The sequence below is a fragment of the Phalacrocorax aristotelis genome, chromosome 1 (assembly GCF_949628215.1).
Source record: "Phalacrocorax aristotelis chromosome 1, bGulAri2.1, whole genome shotgun sequence".
Classification (NCBI taxonomy): domain Eukaryota; kingdom Metazoa; phylum Chordata; class Aves; order Suliformes; family Phalacrocoracidae; genus Phalacrocorax; species Phalacrocorax aristotelis.
In genome coordinates, this window is record NC_134276.1 from 154094402 (window position 1) to 154115712 (window position 21311).

The window sequence follows — 21311 nt, forward strand, 5'->3', positions numbered from 1 at the left end:
TTCAGGGGAGAGACTGCCATTTTTGTGGAGCCCTCTGTAGTCCCCACCTGGCTCACCGAAAGAAATATGCTAGTCTGTGTTGTGGTTTCATTACAGTGGTGTGGGAGGGAATGGCTGCTTTTTGTTTGGTAAATTACATTTCTAAGGAAAGTGTTAAATCACACTGTTCCTTGGTATCTATACTGCAGTGCAATATACTATCTCATTAATGTTCACTATCGCTCAGGCCTCTCTTAGTATAGTTTTTTTCTCATTTTCATTGCATATTGTGTTCTGACTAATTTTCTTCAAATCTGACAATTGATATAGCTTTTCTCCTGTTCTGTTTCCAAACCTCTTGAGAACCCAAATCATTAAAATATCCCCTTGAAGAAAGTGTTTAAAAAGACATTTAATGGTAATCCTGAGTTTTAAGTCAAAATTACATCACCAGACTTTACAGCTAAGGGGAAAATAACTTCTCCCCTCCTCTCATTCCTGTGGTAAAGTACACTCACGAGGACATATAACAAATAGAGGTGTCATTGTGCAGTGTCTTCCATCAATATCCTGGCCACCGCCAGCAATAGAGATATATTCCTAAAATTTGATGTTTAATTTTAAACATTTCCCTGAATAAGTGACAAGTGTTTGCCCGAATCAGAGCTCAAACCAATTTGTATTATTTTTCCATCTGCTCTATTATTTCCTATAATATATTCACATTGTTTCATTTCTAAGCTGTTTATGTTCTCGTATTAATTACTATGTTAAATAAAATTAAATCAAACAGCTCTCCCAGTAGCCACATTAGAGGATATCACTCCCCAGGTCAGACATATCACAGAACTCTCATCTTTATTTGCAGTGTTTTGTTCTTCCTTAGGTCATGGACAGTAGTGTTCCTATTTAAGTCAGATGGGGTTTCTGGGGAGAGCAGCATTTCATGGAAATCTACATTATATAATATAATATGCCTTCGTTTTGGAAAACTTTTTTATTCTGTCTCCTAGAGCATTATGTGCAAAATTAATATGCAGATAGGGCATATGATAGGAATGCAAATTTAAAAATCTATTTATTACTCATTTATCTCTTAGTACCTGTAGATATTGAACTGAGGTTCTGGTACTCATTAAACACACTGTGATCTTTCAGTGAAACTATGAGGTGCTGATGCACATAATTCAGAGCTGGGTTATAGCTTCTCGGTTAAGACCAAAACTTGCTATATCTAGCATAGGGGCCAGGACCGGGTAGAGAAACAGGCATAACTAAGAGAGGGACCCAGAGGGTCATAGTCTTGTGGAAGCAGTCAGCAGCTACTACTTCTGTCAGGAGCCATCACTGACACAGTATCTGCTTTTAGGTGCCGCCTTCTCTTTCCCCCGGCAGCAGCAACCAGGGATTTCCAGAGCTGTGGCATTGGCAAAGCAGGCAGCAAGACCTGAGCTGTGTTACCGCTCTGGTTATCTGACACTGCACACAGTGGGTCGTTCTGCCCGTCATGAGACCTGTCCCTAGGAGTGCTGTGACCAAACACTTGTTAGATCTTTACTGAGATGGTTAAAATAACACCGCTCTCTAGTACAGGCAGAATCCATCCCAGATTCCAGCACATGAAACATCCAACTTCTGGCAAAACACAGGGCCCTGGTGGCTGGGAATATGCAGTCAATCTCATTTCATTGTGAGCACCAAGGCTACTCCTCAGCTCAGGCTATGGAGGTGATAAGGCAGTGTACCAGGTCTATTTATAATTGTGACCTTTAGAGAGTTTATTTTCAGGACTAAGCTCAATAACATGATAACACCATGGGGCTGCATCTCAGTGTGATGGTAGTGTAACAATGGCATGACTTAATGTGGTGTTCTCATGTCATATGCTGGCTCATATCACTTACAGACAGAAAGCACAATACCGCTAAGTGCTCTGGGGGCAGGATGCAGTCTCCTCTTAGAGTTACTGTCTGATATTAATATGGTACTATACTCAGTTATACTTAAAAGCATTAGGATGTTCAGGAGCATCCTGAAGCACAGTAAGAAAGCAAGTTTTTAATGGCGTTTAATTCTTTCGTCAATATCCTCTATCAAGATCTACCATATACCTTTCCTAAGGTAGAATTTATGGTGATCTGATGAAAGTAGAAATAGGTGACAAAGTTGTTATTTAATGATGTGCCTGCAACAGCAATATTCGTCCTAAATCTTGTTAGCTTGAAAAAAAAAGGCAAAGGAAAAGAATTGTCAGTCTTCCTCTATCAGCAGGCTCAAGCCTTTCTTCCTACACATGACAAGAACAAGGATCTTCACTAATCTTGGGCTGCTTCCAGTTATAGTGTGGCCAGAAATCAACCAAGACTTCTGAAGCTTTAAACATAGGGTAATTCACCAACTCCAACCACTGGAAGATCCTCCAGGGAAAACCTGTGCTGTGTCTGTAAAAGGTTCAGCACATGTTATTTTCTTTTCCTTTTCTCCTGGTTTTCTTTTTTCCTGTCACCATTTTCATGCCTTTCCTCCTCCCCTTTTTTCTCCCTTTTCCCTGGTCTTCCTTCCTCTCTCCTTCTCTTCTCTATTGTCATACAATTCCCATTGCCTTCCCACTTTTACATGAATGGTTCAGTTCTGTGATAGGGATAGAGCAGATGCTCCCACAGAAGGTACTCCAAACAGCTTAGAGACATTCAGTATGCTATAACGGAAAATCCCTCAGATGCCAGTATTCAGCCAGGATTGGGGAGTTACTCATTGCAATTCAGTTCCTGAGACCTCAGACACCTGCAGTGACTTCAGCGTCTGTATCCCTGGTGGGGACCCAGCAAGGTACAACCAGTGACCTCAGGTGATTACTGTGAGGTTTTTCTAATCAATGTACACAGAAACTTCTAGAGATGTAATTGCAAAATAAAGTTGCACTTCTTGCAGGAGAGCAAACCTGTGTTCAAACCTGCCAGGGGCTGCAGAAATTTTTCAACAGGAATGTTTTTATGTTGTAAGGCAATTTGTATTCATTAGGTATCCTCTACAACCACTGGTCCACTCCAATAAGTGTTCTGATAAAAGAGGTCATGCCCCAAAAGATGTCTCACTGGGCCATGTCATTTTTCTTGTAAAAGATGATTATATTAGGCAGACACTTATTGTCTTCTAACATTCTTAAGGTGGCAATATCTAAAGAAAAGAAAAACCTAACCAAATGACACTTCTTCGAGGTTGTTCAGTGCTGATGAAAGTTATTAGATTGATGACTCTGAGAAACAGTGTCCTCTGCCTCATAGCATAGGTACTGTTGGTATAACAAAATTTTGCATATTTAGCAGCACTGCATGACCAGCAGGGTTCAAACCCTCATCCAGGGGCAATCCTCAAAGTCAATGATAATATGACTTTCAGTTCTTCTAGATAATGAAAGGAACCGCTACCATGGTGTGCTGTATATGATTCAGTCCATGACCTCCATACAGCCCTTGGGCAGGGCATGACCATTAGAGCAGATAACTCAACCTTCAATTACATCCTAAGAGATTTCAGAAATGGGTGTGGAGTGAGGTGGGAAATCTCTAAATTATTTCTGGGAGCCTCCTCTTTGCTGCAGTCTCTCCCCATATCACCTGACTAGAAGTGGACCCTCTTGTTTCCTGCCTGGATGTTGTGTATGTCATGCAATCAAGATGTCATAGGATTGTGTGAGGAGGGTGCACACACTGTGGGTCTCAGGAGGAAAGGCCAGGGCATCCAGTCCTCACATGTTTTCATCAGAGGCAGTGGCGCCTCCACATTGCCTTCACAAGAGGAAAAGTTTTTCAGACATGCCCTCAGAAATGATGAGACCAAATATGGAAGCTGAGTCTTATTAAGTGACAGAGGGTTGGAAAACAAATCTAGAAGCAGAAGAGGCAAATTCTTCATTGATTCTTCCACAGAATACCGAATTCAGTAGAACACAGCCCAATAGAAAATAACAAGTGTAAATAAACCAGAATTTGCTCCAAATAGTTCCTCCTCATCCAACTGTTTATTCAGGGCATACACTGTAATGTCAAAACTTAACTGCATAAAGCCAAAAAAGATAGTGAATAGTTCACTATGCACTCTTTTCTAGCTTTCTCATTTCCATTCTCCGGTTAAGTTTTCATCACTCAATTTTCAGGAGCATGGTAGGATGAACAAATTCACCTCACGGTGAAGTTGTGAAGTGTTCAGATAACAGTGACACAGAGATTATACAAAACACAGACACCCATCTTTCTTCTGCTTCTTCCTTCTCATTTGCAACTTCCTCACATTCCAAATTAATTACTTTTTCAGTACCAGAATCCTAAATCTTTATTTACCTTCCCTGGTCAAATTCTGGGTTTTAGTATCCCAGGACTCCTTTCAAAAACTACATGCTTTTTACTACACCATACTACTAGTGCAAATAAAAAGGACAAATCAGAGTCTGACGGCCTATAGAATAATTTTCCTTTTATTCTTCTTCTGTGATGTTTTTATTTCTTTCTTAATACTATATCATTTTGAAATTTATGTCTGGACACTAACCTGTAAGATGAATGGTGATAAAGCTGTTTACACCAGTCAAACCTTTAAATGAAATTACAATAAAAAGAAAAAAGGAGAAAAGATACCTTTTTAGACTAACACAATTGTTTAAATAAAATAACTGCAGGAAAACAGCTATACACGTGCATGAGCAATATTTCCAAATGAGCCCTATTCCATATGTGATGGAGGAATGGAGGAATCCAAATGTCTTTTGAACTGAGAATTGCAGATACCCTGCTGCTCTTTTAAATTAATAACCTCCTGAAAAATCTAAGCATGCTTCAGTTTTTGGTTTGGTTGTTCCCCCTCCCCCCGCCCCGCCCCCGTGCTAATATGATTCACCCAGTATTTAACTGGAGGCAAAAAGATGATAGTCACTCTAGGTACTCTCTTAGTGGGAATCACCATGTTGGTACAAGATGCCATGCCATTTAGTGACATACCTGCTTTCCAAGCTTTCAGAGTACCTTTTCATAGAACAAGTCCAAATTCCGCTCCGATAAAAACTTAGATCCACATTTATGAACAGCTAAAATGCAATGCTTATTCCCATCACTCTCCTTTCAGACAACATTACAGAATAAAAGGACAGGAGAAGAAGAACCTGGAACATATTTTGCTTTCAGTTGTCTCCTCAGACTTACAGATCCCCAATATATTCTTTATTGAATTTTAATATTGAAAAAAATTCATACAGCTAAATGAGACATTTGCTTGGTGCTGGAGCAGAAATAATTGCTGGCATTTCAGCTTAAATTAACACTGAATTCCTTATTTCAATGTGTGTGGACTTTCTGGAAGAACTTCTTTCTCAGACATGCCACATTTCCATTCTTAAGAGGGGTAATTCCCACTTTTATGAACAATAGTTAATATTTCCCTCCGGAAAGGTCTCGTTGCCCTGTGCAATTTCATGAGATTAAATGGTTTTCCCCCTTTTTTCTCCTGACTTTCAAATACTTACTTATTTATCCACTCCTACTACGTTTGAATAGACAAATATATTAAAATTCCTATCTAAAATAGCGGCATTACTTCTAGTGCTGCACTTTGACAACCTCCCTCATCTTAGGCACACCTCAGAAATTGCAATTACATCTGTTTATGACTGGGGATTATGAGCCAAGATTTCTGCTCATAAAACCAATGGATTTCTCCAGTTACATAGTGGAATTTTGCCAACAGGAGATTTGGCAGAGAATCAGGCTGCCACAACTAGAGGGAAATCATAATGGAATTTAACAGAATTTCCTTGTATTTATTGTTAAAGAAGCAGGGAGGAGGAAAATGGCCAACTATAAGATCTGATTTCATTTCACTCACAGTATCTCAGATAGAAACCTAAATTTCTTTTTTGATGAGATTCAATTACTCAGAAAAGGGCTATTCAAATTCCACAACTGACTTTTCCTAGTGACCTTTTCCCTTGAATTTTTTATAGCCTTGAAATATTGGCATTGGTGGTGCAGAGAGTTTGTGACATGCTCATTACTGTAAAGATATTTTGTCCCCTCTGCTTCCATAGTAGGGTCTCAGCCTCACACACCTCATTCTTAACCCAGAACCAGCAATTAGGTTGTCACTCGCATCACATTTACCTGCCTCTGGCAAGAAGAGAGAAGCAATGTTTTCTCTGAAAAATTTCTACAGCAGTGTTGCCAAATACAAATTAGCTGGGACAGACATCTTTCATTTGCTTAAACAAATTAGACTTCTAATGTCAGGTCAGGGCATACAGACTAAGTATAGGGAAAACAATGTAATTAGATCTTTAATCACATAGCTTTCCTGAGAAAGGGCTCTGTGACCAGAAACGTAGCTCTGTTATGGTGCAGTACCACACACATTCTTAGGGCATGGATAAGAGCTGAGTCTTCCAGCCATCACTGCTTATTGAAAAGGAAATTCTGGTGTTGGCTGAAACCACATTTTCTTTGGTGAACAATGGAATTGGTTGTTTGCTTATAATTAATCCTTATCTATATAAGGCCATTTCCTTAGCTTTATGTAAAGTATGACCCCTGTTGTACAAATACTGCTGTGTCACCTGACGCCTAGAGTGCAGGGCTTTGGACAGACGTGGCCTTCAGCTTCATGGATGCAGGAAGGAAGGTTTCACACTCTGGGTGAAGCCCCTCTGCATAATTCAAATGGATCAAAAAAGTAAAAATTATGCTAGGAATTGCAAGCAGAAACCTCCTTTGAACCTTTTCACCCACCATGATTTTAGGGGCAAACTGGTAACTGAGAGGACTGCACAAAAGTAAAGCATGCGGGACCAGCTGTCCGCTGTTAGAAGTATATTAAACAGGGTTCAGATGTGGCTCAATCTGTATATTATACAGTCAGGGATCCCTGACTGTTAAACATCCCCAGATTCATCCATCCTTTATCACTCTCTGTAGCAAAAGCCTGAAAGAACAAATCATTCCCATGTGGTTCCTTGCTTTTAGTATGTAGCTTCTCCCTGATCAACCACTGCTTGTGTGTTTAAGGCACGATGGTTGAGAATTACTTCTATTGGGAAAATAGCCTCGACAGGGAATATTGTTTTCCACAGGGATATTTTCTCGCAGTTCTCTGTTACCCATATATTATCTAGAAGGAAACTTCAAATACTTAGGCCTAACATGGTAAAGAAACTCCATCATCTGCATTATCAAAGTCCTAAATTCTGCATCTTGGTGAAGATTTTACAAGTAACAGAAACAGAGGAGGTTTCAATTTATGTCAAATGCAGTGGGGGATTTTACTCCAAAGTGTTGCTTTGCATGGTCAATTTTTTTTCCAAATATCTTTTAAAAAATATATTTTTCCCCTTTTAAACAGGGAATTTACACTATAATTCTGTAAATCCTCATACACACCTAAGCTGTCAAAATAAACCCCTCAATAACTGAAAATTACTTCAAAATACTTTCTGAATGTTTAAGATAATTCTGTCATAGCAATATCCAATGTCTTTTTCCCTTCTTAGATTCTTGTGTTCCTAGGTTCCTAATGTCCAGTGACTATTTTGAAGGCAGCCATTTATTGCAAGTTAACAGTTATTTTAGTATGAATATCAATTATGCAGAAAGGTCAATAATAATATTCATTTTTCTGAAAACAAGATAACCTGCAAAATACATCTTAACTAGTTACAGATACTTAAAATTAATGCCAAATGCTTAAGCCTTTGTAAACCAGAACTGAGTTTGACAACTGCTGTAAACAGTGGAATTATCATGGATGCCCCTGTGAAATGAGCTGTGTGAAACGTCTGTTTCTCTAACACTGTCAACCATCCAAATAATATATTTGCCCTTTTTGACCACGTGCAGTGCCTGGCATTGTACTGAATTTTATAGTTCAGGGAACTTTTGCCAGTATTGATTGTATTTTCCCTGACAAATATGAAACCAGCCATAAATAGTGATGTCAGATTGGCTTCAATAAATCCAATAGTCTGGAAGAGTAACTCAGTCTTTTGCATCGTTAATGATCAATGTAATAGTACAGAAATATTTTTGACTTATAAAACACCTCTTAGTTAGGTTGTACAAAGTCTCTTATATGTGAAGATATGCCCTAGGGTGCTTTAAAAGGCAAACTTCATGTAAGAGATGATGTGCTGTTCTCCTTAACTCTATTAGCTTCATAGTTTCATTAGTACCATGTGGCAATTTAAAATATTATTTTTTGTATTAAATATATGATGCAGACAGTTTGATCTTTCATTCTTCCTCCCTGATTACACTCTACACTTTCTCTATTTTTAAAGAGCAGGTAGATGTCTATGCAGTGAATGTTTGCTATGGACAAGCCATGCAGATGATTAACCTTGGCATTGTTCCATGTCTCTCAGTGTAAAATTTTCACTAAGCAGATTTCAGGTAAATCATCCAGCCCGCTTCACTTAATAATACCTCTTTAACATGCTCTGTAATGATATCATTTGTGCTGTTGAGCCTGGCCATTTTCCTTCTTTGTTATTCATTTGTCCCTGAGGAATGGCAGTTTAACAGACATTTCCAGGGATGTAGGTAGTTAAATGAGGCTATGAGTTATCTCACTGACCACAGGGTTTCTCTTTCATGGCAACCACTGCAGTCTTCTGTCAAGTTCTTTTCAGGAAGAATTCATCTTCCAACCTAGGCCACCAGGGAAGACTGGTAGAGCTGGTCCCTTCTCTGCCAATATGAGGCAGAAGTTTGAACAGAGAGGTCCATGGTTTGTGCCCCATTCTGTGGTTCTTCTGGTGTATCCATCCAGCCTCCAGACATCCCAGCAACAACACTGCTCAACAGCTGGCAGAAGGCACCAGAGGGATGCTCTGGCTTATGCAGGCCATCAGCCATCCATGGATGCCCCACTGGGCTTTGGTTTTGCAATTTCCAAATCCTTACCAAAAGGTTGCAGAGAATGCCACAGTTTCAAACCTCAATATTTACATGAGATACTTGCACATTTTGATGAGCACATTCTTTCCCCTTATGGGAACAGTCACCGTAAGGTAGAACACAAAACTATACTTACCACACTCCATTTAAGCTCAGATCCAGCTGGCAACGCTAGGTCACTGACAGGGTCATAGTATCTTCTACCCTTGTGCTAAACTGGCCTTATTTTTCTGTGGGAAAGAGTCTTTGCTTCCCATTCTCCTCTTCTTCCTCTCCTTTGCTCTCTTAAATGGTGTGGTCATTTAAAAAGTGGGTTTCTTATACCGCATGAGCATTCATCTAGCTGTGACACTCTCAAACTGCTGCCACCTGACTCTAGGTTACCCCTTAATTGCTGTCTTATTTTTGCAAAAAGCAGATCCAACATCTTTTGAAATCTACCAATGGGCCAAGAAGTTAAGAGGAAATTTAAAAGGGTTTACATAGAGAAGAGATAGTCTTTTAAATATAAGCAGACAGAAATAAACCAAAAGATGAATAGGAAGAGTATGTAGTGGAGATTAAAATCTATGTCCCTGTAATCTAAACTGAAGGGAAGTTGCACTGAAGAATATCTAGACACAAATACCATAGTGGCTAAGGAATCTCTAAATGTTTCATAGAATTATTCTTGTAACATCTGATTTCTTTGTATCTGTATTTGATTGACAAAATGTCATCATGCATTTTTTTCTTTTGCATAAAAATATTTTGGAGAATGATGAGGTACTCCCAAAACCAGGAACAGATATAAGAAATAAAATGAGGAGGAAAGGCAATTTCATGAATAGGAGAGTTAGAAACATCCTCAAAACTGGGTTCCAGACCATACTCTGTCATTGACTTCCTATGCTTTCCTTTGGAAAAAAGTTCAGAGCAAAGATTTTATTATTTCTATTTTAATTCACACTACCTGTGAAAAAGATTGGTGTCCTTGCTGCTTATACCCAAAGGGAATTCCTCAGTGCAAATTAACTGCAATGGCAGTTTGCGTCTGTCACCTTCATTCTCCACTTCAAGGAGGAAGCACAGACAACAAATCTCTTTTATACCGGAAAGTCCTTTTAGGGGACACCAAGCTTAAGAGCTATTCTAAGATACTATTTGTCTGTGACTGACCACGTAAATTAGTGTGCTGCAGCCATGTACCTGATGGCTTCCCCAACCCTGCTGCAGAGATTTCTTGGTGAAGAAGAAAATGTAGCTCTCTATGATTGTATCCCTTAATTACTTGCCTGTAATAAGTAAGTTTTATTACAGACAGTAATATTTCCTTTCTTCAATCATATCTATCTAGTTGATAAAATTGAGAGGGAAGAGTTTCCTTCTTCCAATATTCAAGGGCAAGATGCTCAGGCACTGGTATAATTGAATTAAAGCCGCAATGGAGTTATACTGATTTATCTGAGCTGGTGATTTTGCCTTGAAAATTTTAAAGGAACACATCCTATTCCCGCTAGATCTCTGATCCGAAAGTGAGGAAGAAATCTGTTCTGCTCTGAAACAGATTTAAGAAGTACTGCCATAAGTTCAGACAAGCAGTGTGTTGAAAACTCTACTCTCCAGGCCTTTGATGTGTTTAATATCATCTTCTGCAGTCACCCTGCACCCCCTCACCTTGTTGCTTTTTCCTTAGATTCTGAAAAGTTAATAACACTGTCAAGACAATCATGCAGTTACTAGACAGTGTCAGTTCCTGTGCCTTTCCCCTACCCTGTTTTACTTTCAGAGCAATTGTACTGTCTATAGACATTGAAGGCTTAGATTAATCTCTCTATTAGAATCATTGTTTGGCCATGAATGAACTGTGTTACCTGAAAGTAATTGAAACTTGGAGAAAGTTGTGGTTGTGAATACAGGAGAACGCTAATGAACTTCTCAACCCATAAGCTCCCAGAAAAGTTATTCTTGTTGAGGGAAAAGCTCACATTTAGATTAGGTTTTGGCTGAAGGTAAGATTGGTGTTTGATTAGTGGAAATAAATGGTTTATCTAAAATGAGAAATGACCTTAATATTAACCTAAAGCTCAGACTAAAGCCATTTTCAATTATGAAAAGGTTTGGTTCATGTGTGTGTTTGTCCTTCTGTTATTTATCCATACATGAAAATACCAACGGAGCAAAATAAAGACTGTTCTCATCGATTTGGTTCAAAGAAAAGAAGAAATAGGAACTCTCAGAAATATCAAGGAAAGAAGTGATCAAAATTTCAAGGGATGAGGCCAGTGGCATTTCAAATTCTGGTTAAAAAAAAACCAAACAACTGGAGAGGTATTCAGTAAATGAATTTCTATTGCATTTTGACTCATTGTAACAAAATAAGTGATTTTCATTAGATTTTCAGTAGGATTTGTTTACCAAGGTTCAGAGAAAGTCAATTTCTCTTCAGATGGAATTCTGAACTCTTGGATGCTAATCTAAATTCTGTTAAGCACTCAGAGGGTCACCTACTGCAAATTCAACCCAAAAGCTTCAAAAAATAAAGAAGTCGATTAAATGTTCAAACAGGTCACCTGCTTTACATGACCCTACTTGAGCAGGAGGGTAGACGAGATGACCTCCAGAGGTCCCTTCCAACCTCAACCATTCTGTCTGTTTTTTAATGCTAGTATCCTAAGCTCACCCTGGGATTTAAAAAAAAAAAAGAAGTAGTATATTTTCTCTTTTATATTCAGATATCAGCACTGAAAATTAAGGAAACTGTAATCCAGCTATCTGGCACCTTCGCTGGTGATGCTTTAATGTGTCTTATGATTTTGTAGGTTAAGCTCATATGTGCATTTGTGTTCTTCTAATTTTGTGTGCAAAGCCTCAAATTTTCATTGTCAAAACACTTATGGATTGTCAAGATACCTACTCAATGTTGGGGTTGCAGGACAGCGGGACTGTAGAGCAGCCTCAGAGTTGCTGAAGCTGCTTGTCACATCTCTTCTTTGAATCAAACTCCATGAAGGACAGTAGCAGCTCTAGGGCCACCCTTCTACTAACAGCCTTTCCAGGTGATGTAGCTATGCAAGGAGTACATGGACTAGCACCTCAGCCTCTGGTAGTATTTGGCAGTCATTGGTAATTCAGAAGCACTTCAGAGACTGAGGTTTCAGTGGCAGGGGGATATGAGTCTTAACAAATAGCAAAACACACTTCTAGTTCCTCTTTTTTTAGCATGTTTCAATTATTTTAGGTTACAGCCCTAGGATTTCTGAGTCCAGGAACCTCTCACCCAGGCTGCACGTCAAAATTGCCTTTTAAGCGTAGGCAAAACCCAACTACTCATTTAGGCTCACTGTGTGTTCACAGAGTTTGAGTCCAGCTATATTTACCAGTACGGTGGAGGAAATGTTCAAGGCACGGCAATGATGAATGTCTGAAGACTTTAACTCATATTATCCCTCAGTATAGGTCTAAATATGCCATGCCTGCATTGTGAGTGGGGAGATACAACCACAGATTAACCTTTTCAACTGGTTCTTCTACTGTTATCGAAAAACGCGGTAAAATCAGAAACAACTCTTTAACACCAATTTAGTATTAAACAGCAGGCATTCTTTATTCACGGCGCCGGATGCACGGGGGATCGCTCCTCCTAATGTGCATGCCTTACACACCTTTCCCATACAATTTATAGATCAAAAATTTACCTATTCATACATATTCATTATTGTCCTTTCTACTGATTGGTACAAGCTTGCTCGTTCCATATGCAAATTACTGCGCAGGCTCAGTTGTCCTCTTCCATTGTTCTCTTTTGAGGAGGTGATGTTACTTGGGTCGGTGGTCCATGAGTCGGTGGTCGCGATCTCCCCCTGTTGGAATTACCTTTTACCTACTTGGCTCTTAATCTTGGCAGTCCTGGCCAGCTTTCTCAGTCCACTACACGAAACCACATTTTGTCATCCTTTTCTGACACAAGCACATTGTCTATTGTTTTGTTCACATTAATGATTACCTAGGGACTAAAATACAGATCAAAGAATACACTGATTGGTATACTCCATGTCCCCAGACTTAACGTCCAGTTGGATAGGGCTGTACAAGGAGTATAGCAACATCCATGGTTGGTTAATTCTATTGCTCTGGTTACACTACCATGTATCTCAAAAGCCAAAGCTTGGTAGACAAAACATATCTTAGACGGGCCTAAGCAGGCATGAAACAAGGTACAGTGGGTTTTATTGACAATATAAAAACCCTCACAGTTGTGATATAGGCAAATGGAGCACAGAATTTGGATATTAAGTGCTCTTCTTCATGAGTATCAATGAGAATAGTGTGTCCTACATCAATCTTATGCCTGCTCTTAGAGATAGCATAGAGATAGCCACTGCAAGCATTGATGGGTGTACTCATTCATCTTTCATTTCCATGCAAAAGTGTCTGAATTCCCTTGCATGATAGTACCAGTCGCAAATGTGCATCTTTCCATTGTTAGAGAGCTGTTGACATAGGCTAATTGAAACAAAGACAAATAAGCAGAAAGATTTTGGCAGTCACAAAATTAACAGCAAGTGTGCAAGAACCCATCATTGCAGCACATTTACAGAGAAACAGTGAATTCCATAGGATAATTTAGATGACACCTACCCGAACTGTGTTGTTAAACATTTTCCGGAGTTTGTGTCTATGGATTTTAATATAACTTACAGCCTCTATTGCTCCTACTAGGGTCTTGTTTTAAGAATTCCTTTAAATTGTCGTATCTGAATGAAATATTTCTCATCCTAAGCCAGAGGAAAAGGCAGGGAAAAGATTATGGGCCCAGCTCAAACAAGTGAACACACAGAAGGATCATAAATATTGGTATTTTGTAATGAGACTGTCTTAACTTTAACTTCAGTGTATTTTTTCCTGATAAAGTATTCAAACTAGAAAAACATATAGATTTTTATGTGCAGAGTCAAATACACAAACATGCACACTACTTACATGTATAGATGCATATATGGCACACACAGACATACTTGAAAGGCAGGTGTGAATGAATTGAGTTATGGGGTATGAAGCCTGGCTCACCACTGTTTTATTTCAGTATTATGCTGTTGTAATATGATTTCTTTTCATGTAGGCATACCAATATAAAAGTGGATTAATGTAGAAAGTGTCTATATGCTGCATGTTGCAGATACAGGGGAAGGCTACAGTGGTAGGTAGTATTTACTTCTGGAGTCTGAATATCTTTATATTGGTCTTAGGTATTCTCTAGGAATTTGGCACCATGATTCCCATGAGTGCACTTGTGGTGCTGACGGGTACTAACAACACATAGCAGAGCAGCAGTTAGTGCTAGGAGGTAGGACTCACTGTACCTAATACTGTGATACTGTAGTCATAGGCTAAGACCATGGGAGCAGCAGACTTTTATTTCCAGTATGGCCTCTGATAAAAGACAGTTCAGGTGCTGAAGTGTGTTGGTCAGAAAAAGGGATCTGCATTGCTCTCTTTATCAGCAAGTTGAGGCATGAAGCACTTCTTTGGGGACTACAAGAGTTTCCCCTTCTCTTAACATCCCCTGCCATTTACACAGCTGAAAACTCAGGAGCTTAACGGCAAAGAATTTTAATCAACTTCTTAATCCGAATAACTGCTGAAGAGAAACTGTAGTAATAAAGTTAGAGAACAGAACTATCAGGAAAATGAAAACAGGTTTGGTTTTTTTAAAAAAAAACTTTTTTTCCACTAGGAGTGGAAAAACAGCTTTGGAGGGAACTATGTTGCATTGACTAGCCCTCCCTTGTGAGATTTTAGCAATTCAATTAGAAGTCTTTACAGTTTTAGCAGCTCATTGTTGAAAATACACCTCTATTCTACAATGCCTGCTGTTGACACATAATATCTGGTTCTGTATAATCAAGATTTCTCTGGGGCTCAGAGGGCAAGTGAGCCCGAGGCTCTCACATCTGCTGAAGAGCACTCGAGATTTTAAAAGTGGAGCAAGAGTATAACCCATGGAGAGAAGCTATGAACACTGACATCTAGTCCCCATATGAGAGAAGAGAAGAGAAGGAAAACAAGCGTGCATGGGAGTTAGAACTCAAGGGACTTGCCCCCAAAGGAGAAGCTGTCTCCTCAGGGCATACTGTTGAGTTTCTGGGGTAAAGAAGTTTCAGTGTTGCTTTTTCAGCCCTTGAAATGTGCTGGATGCAACTGTGAGGAAGTGGGTAAGAAGGAGGCAATGGGGGAGGCTGGGGTTTGGGAATGAAGCTGTTGTCTAATCCAACAGATGATCAGCTTGCGATGTTTTTCTTCAAGCAAAATCCCATAGAGGAGAACTCAGTTTAAGTCTGAACCATAATAAAAAGGTATTATGAATACCACTCTGATTTGGGGGGGAGAGGGGCGTTACTGGCCTCCTAAGTACCTGGAGCTTTTATCCGTGCTGATAAAACCGACATTTCTCAAGTTGCACAGCATTCAGAGATGTGTTTGTTTTTCACATAGAGTCAGCAAGAAGTGAGGCACTGGGACTTGAACGGTGAGAGTGTATGAGTTTTTCACTTACTAGCTATGGCAGACCCCTCCATTTCTATTTACTGTTACTTTAATTTTGAATGCAATAGTTAAATGTCCCAGAAAATCAAAATGGAACCTTATATTTCACCCAGTTTTCACCTGGAAGTCTAGTTAGTTTGAAACAGGCTCCATATTTGCAAAAACAGGATACGAGAGATGATGAGTAGGAATCAGGCTTTGAATATATGGTAAACATAAAGTCAGAGCCATGTTGCATGGGCAGAGTTTTGCAGAGAATAGCTTACACTGCAGTTGTTAACATTCCTCTAACCCATCCTGGGTTACTATAACCTTCACCAGTTCCCTTAACACAGCTGCAGAATGCATAAATTTAATCCCATTTACCCCATGCAGTTACAGAAGAACTTTCAGAATTGATATTTGTGAAAGGCCTTTGTATACAAGTGGTTCTTTAAACTGTAATGTATAGCAATATTCTACACAGTCGGCAGTAATAGCAACTAAAACCAAACCACAAAAGCACAGTTGTACTGACTCTTTCCAATTACACAAACAATGAAGGGGGATAGAAACAAACGCTTCTCATATGGAGTTGAGTAACCCAAGAGGATGGAAAGGTGAATGAAAGGCCAACGCTAATTTAGAAAATTAAATGGCTTCCTGATGTTATTTCACTCTGCAGTTTGGTAACGTCTGAAAATACAGTAGCTGTAGCCTGCAGCTGGAGGAAAGAAAACCCAAAATCCTAATTATAGTTTTTGCTGTGGCCAAATTCTTCAGTCACATCTGATCTGGTTTCGCTGATCTGATGCCCTCATATTTCATCACTAAAAAATGAAAAATCCCTTTCGACTGTCTCAGATGGCTCTGCTGGAGGGCAGCACTCTGGGGTATCCTTGTATGTCACCTGGTACCGTTCATCCCCACTATTAACAATCAGCGTAAACTTGCCACTTCCAGGGTGAGTGAGAAGTTGCCTGTCACTTTAGAGTTTTGTACAGGCCAAATTTAGGGAGAAAAAGAAAATTTGGGGACAGGTAAAAAAAAGTTAAAATGTTAAATTTCTGTTTTATTAAAAGGTCGGTGTAATTAGACCAAAACCTGTGAATACATACATATGTAGACTCTGCTGGCATTGGAGACCAACTTATGGGGGAAACATCTTTTTTTTGTTGGCAGAGAAGACACATACGGCAATGTATTCCCAACCCGCGCTATCCGTTTCAAGTGGGCACAATACCCAAAACAAGCACTTGTGCCTAAATTAGCCGGCTGTGATCAATGCAGAGAGGTAAGCTCCTCCAGAGAGAGACTCCAAGGAGACACCTGATTTATGTTGTCAAAGCCACCTCACAGAGGTTCCTCTTTCCCTTGGCTCTAGTGAAAACTGCAGAGAAAAGCCAGCTAATTCACATGACTGACTGAAAGTGAGAGCTGAATCCCCCTTCTCCCTGTTCATGACTCTCTGCTCATGTATTATTGTAGTTTCTCATGGAACATTGGTAGTGCAGGGTTAACTCAGGTTACCAAAGATGGAGACATGCAATTAAAAGCAATAAAATCTCTGTGTCTTATTGAGTTACAGCTCATCAGCTGATTAGAGGTAACTTGTTAAGCCTCAGTAACTCAATTGCTTCCAGTCATGTGCATGTACCCTTAGAGGCAGCTTGATTCCTCTGGAGCTGGCCTCCCTCAGGCAAACATGGTCATGCTGCAAACATTGAAGCTATGGGGAGACACTGGCTAGTGACACACTCTGTGCAGGGATTAGCAGTGAGTAGCTGAATTCCCCCTTGCTGGTTTGAAAATAAGCATTAGTCAACTTTCAGCCTGGGCCTGTGACAAACCAGCCAATTCAGCCCTGTTGGGGTATGGCAGACTGCACACCAGCTGTTAGCAAGCCTCCACACCCAGATAAGCAGGACACCGGGCACTTCAGTTCATCCACCAGCACAGATGCAAAGCACAGCAAAGGTGTCTAAATCATTGCTTAATGCAAGTTAGAGACTGCTCTCTGTGTGCAGGAGTTCAGCCAGGAGAAATGCTGGAGTTATACCTTATGCTAACACCTCACTGAGGAGAAGCCCTCCTCACAGAAAGATTAAACTGCAGTGACACACAGGCTCTTAACACTTGAAAGAGAACACCCACAGAATTTTTAATGTCCTTTAATTCACACCATTAACTGATTCGGTTTGCCTTTGCTGCACATCCCCAGGTAATCAAGCCTGCAGTGAGGATTAGGGCACCACAAGCTACCTGCCTGCAGTGGCAAAGATGAGATGAAGCCCCCTTGAAATCTGAAAGTTGGCATGTATTTTGCCACAGAACTCTCATCCAAATAAGCCAAGGTAATTCAAATAAGCCAAGGTAATTGGAACATTTAATTTTATCAACTTTCTCTGTTTGTTGTTGTTAAAAAACCTGTTGTAGTTCCACAGATGTTTACCTGCACTCAAACCCAAGATTTTTCGTTCCTATTACCAGGGTATTAGGTTCCGTTTCCACATCAAAACAAGATTTTCTCCTCCGTTATTTCCCCTAGTATTAAATGAGCAGCAACAGCAAATAAAGACAGCGCTATCATAATCTATGAAAAGTATTTTAATTAAAACAAAAACTAGACACAGTTAAGAAAATGTGTTAAGCAGGGTGCCAGCAATAATCCTTGTCCCAAATTTATTAAATGAAATCAGTTGAATTTCTGAGTTCAGGCAGAAAGAGGTGATATCTTTCTAAAATGCACATCTTTTCAAAACACCTTTTCTGTTGAACACTGTAGGAAGAGTGCTTGCATGGATGTTCTCCATGCCTTCAGTGAACTACATAAGAGTAATCTCTAAGATGATTTTTCAATTTTTTTCTGTTAGAAAATAAATAGAAATAAGAGAGAAGAGAGAAATCTAAAAAATTTTGACTGAAACTTTTCTTTACAAATTTAGAGTATCAAATAAACAAAAAAAAAAAAAAAAAACAACAAACCAACCCCAGGGTGTTTTGTCTGTGACAACAGTTATAGGATATTTCAAGTAGATCATTTTAAACAAAACTTTTTTTAATCCTAAAAAAATGCCAACACTGATGTTTCCAGTTGTCAGAAGTATTGCAGATAGTTTTGAATATCACACACATCAGCCTTTCAAGCTTAATAGTCTTTTTGATTAGGAGAGTAAACGTTTTGCAGTCCAGTGTTTCCAAATTGAGATTGTTTTCCACTTTCTTTTATGTGAAAATAGTTGAGATGTCAAAATCTCATCCGTGTGGGTTGAAAACAAAATATTAATACTTCCTACAGGAAGAAAATTAAATTTTTCACATTTCTCTGACTGAGAAGCTATTCAGACCAATGTATATTTTTATAGCATGCTGGCTTTGAAGTATCTGAATATAGTCATGTCCTGTTAAGACTTGGTTTATGTCTGTGTAAGCACTCTTCACCTCCACCCTTCAGCTCTCCTCAGAGCCCACACCCTCAAGGAAAAAATTTTCTCAGAGAGATAATAAGACAACAGAAATAATATAACGCCAAACCTCAGTATAAGATCCAACTGATAAATGGACTACTACCTGGATTAGTTGCTCTTAATTAGTTGCAATTATTAACAGACTAAAGAAGTCAATAGGCTAAAGGGAAACGTTGAGTTGGCAAAATTAGCTGATGGCAGTGGTTAGGTTAGCCAAGATAAAGGAGGGTTCCAAAGTACTTGTAAGGAATTACAAAAGGAGAATCAGAAAGGCAAAAGAGAACTTATGGTTTGAGATAAGGATAGTTTAATAATAATGATAATGATGGCAATGTAATGAAAAGGGAAAAAATGCGACAGAGAGAGAGAGAGAGAGAGAGAAACAAAACCCAGGGGAAAAAAAAGCGATGCAACCACTCACTACCTGCCAACCAATGCCCAGCCGGTCCCTGAGCAGCAACTATTGCACCTCTCACCAACTCCCCACAGTTTATATACTGAGCATGATATCATATGATATGGAATATCCCTTTAGCCAATTTAGGTCAGCTGTCCTGGCTATGAACCCTCCCAGCTTCTTGTGCACCTGACAGAGCATGGGAAGCTGAAAAGTCCTTGATTTAGTACAAAAACTGCTCAACAACAACTAAAACATCAGTGTGTTATCAATATTATTCTCAGGCTAAATCCAAAACACAGCACTATACCAGCTACTATGAAGAGAATTAACTCTATCCCACCTGAGACCAGGACACCATGTACATTGATAGGCTTTGAAATCAAAGTAATCTTTCTAGGGAAAGAAAATAACAGTTAAGGACCTTTAGTTAATCAGAAACAAAACACTGATTAGAGAGGAACTGAATAAAATGAATGTGAAGTGTCTCATCCATAGTAGTTTCAGCCCTCTTGTCTCTGGTTTCAGTAGTCTTGTCTTTAAGAAAGAAAAGACAGAAATGGGAAGGTCTAAAGGCACTAAGGGAACACACCAGTATAAGAAGGATTTGGAGAAGCTGGGAGAATCTACTCTGAAAAGAAAAGAGTTGTATCAATCATGATAGAGTTATTAAAACAAATGAATTGCATAAAGAAGGCCAAATAGAAATGTCTGTTTACCTTAAGTTCAATAATACAGGATGCATTAATAGGCAGCAAATGTTCAACAGGGGAAACGAAATACAGTTTCATGCAACATTTAATTAAATTAGAGCTTCTCACTGCAGAGAAATTGTACTGACACTAAAAGCTTAGCAAGCTTTAAAAAAAGAAGATTGTGTTTGTATGAATTTCATGAAGTATCCATTCCTGTGTTTTGGAAATTGGTTGATTACAGAAGACACATTATTGCTGAATGAGGTACATGGCTGGAAGCCTGGGGCTCGATGCCATCACCAGTAAAGTATGTGTAGACCTTTTAGGATGTGAAGAATTTCAAGCCCCTGTCCTGCTATGATCCCACTACTATAAATGTCAAGAGGACTTTGTTATTGACTTTAAATGGTAACAGAATAAACCAAATTCTAGGCACTTTTTGGAAATCCCTTCTTTAATGCTCACTCTGAGACATTTGATGGCAACCAAAGTGGCAGACAAGCTATTGACCTTTTCCAGCATGCACCAAAGACCATCTAAATACTTTACTTCTCATCTTTCAATAGAATCCACCTCAGCAATATGAGGACTCTCCAGTCTATAACATTAACTGAGAATAAAAAAAACAGAATTGCTTATACGGTTTACCCCAGTTTGTCATCAGTGATTCTCTGGCACACCTCCTACCGTGACATACTGTTACAAGGTAAGCCACCAGTAACAAATTAGTGCTGACACATAAACGTAATACTGGGTTTGCACTGGAGACAAAATAATTTTAACAACTCTTATCAAGTGCTGGTTTATACAACATAAAAATAATATAATGAAAACCATTAAAAAATTAAAAATAAATAAAAGTACCCACAGAAGCAGAATTTGAACAGTCCGATGATGAACAACCCTCTTTTGCAATACGTCCTGTTTTATCTTACACAGGTTTACAAGGCCCCCACTAACAAAACTATTGAAACACAGTGGAAAAAATCCCTCTGACTTAAGTAAGCTGGGCTTCAGCTCCAGAAATAAATTTAATTTATGACATAACCTTTTCCTTTGATCAGAAAACCAGTTTTCTATGTCCCTTATCAATCCCAGGTGCCATTCATTTGCATCTCTAGATCCTTATTTTTACAAATATAGATTGGAGAAGCTAGGGAGAAATGCCTGGAGAACATCTACTAGTTAGGAGAACATATACCAATGGAAAGTGTTGCTGCAATGAGCTGATATGTGTCCAGAGGTACTGCATACTACTGTCCTATATTAAATTTGCATAAAGAAAAGAATCAATGAAACATGAGATCTGTCCCATCATCTCCTCCATAATACTTAC

At 39.1% G+C, this 21311-nt stretch overlaps 1 protein-coding gene across 10 annotated transcripts in view; it reads left to right on the forward strand.

Moving 5' to 3' along the window:
• The window catches only part of CHRM2 (cholinergic receptor muscarinic 2), a 105408-nt gene that overhangs the window by 42883 nt on the left and 41214 nt on the right, over positions 1-21311 (forward strand). Inside the window, exon 1 of one of the 10 annotated variants that reach the window (XM_075116877.1) lies at positions 17752-17770. The exons of the other annotated variants lie outside the window; for them this stretch is intronic. The gene's annotated coding sequence lies outside the window, so the exon portion shown is untranslated. Of the gene's footprint in view, positions 1-17751; positions 17771-21311 lie in introns of those variants that run through there. 10 annotated transcript variants of the gene reach the window in all.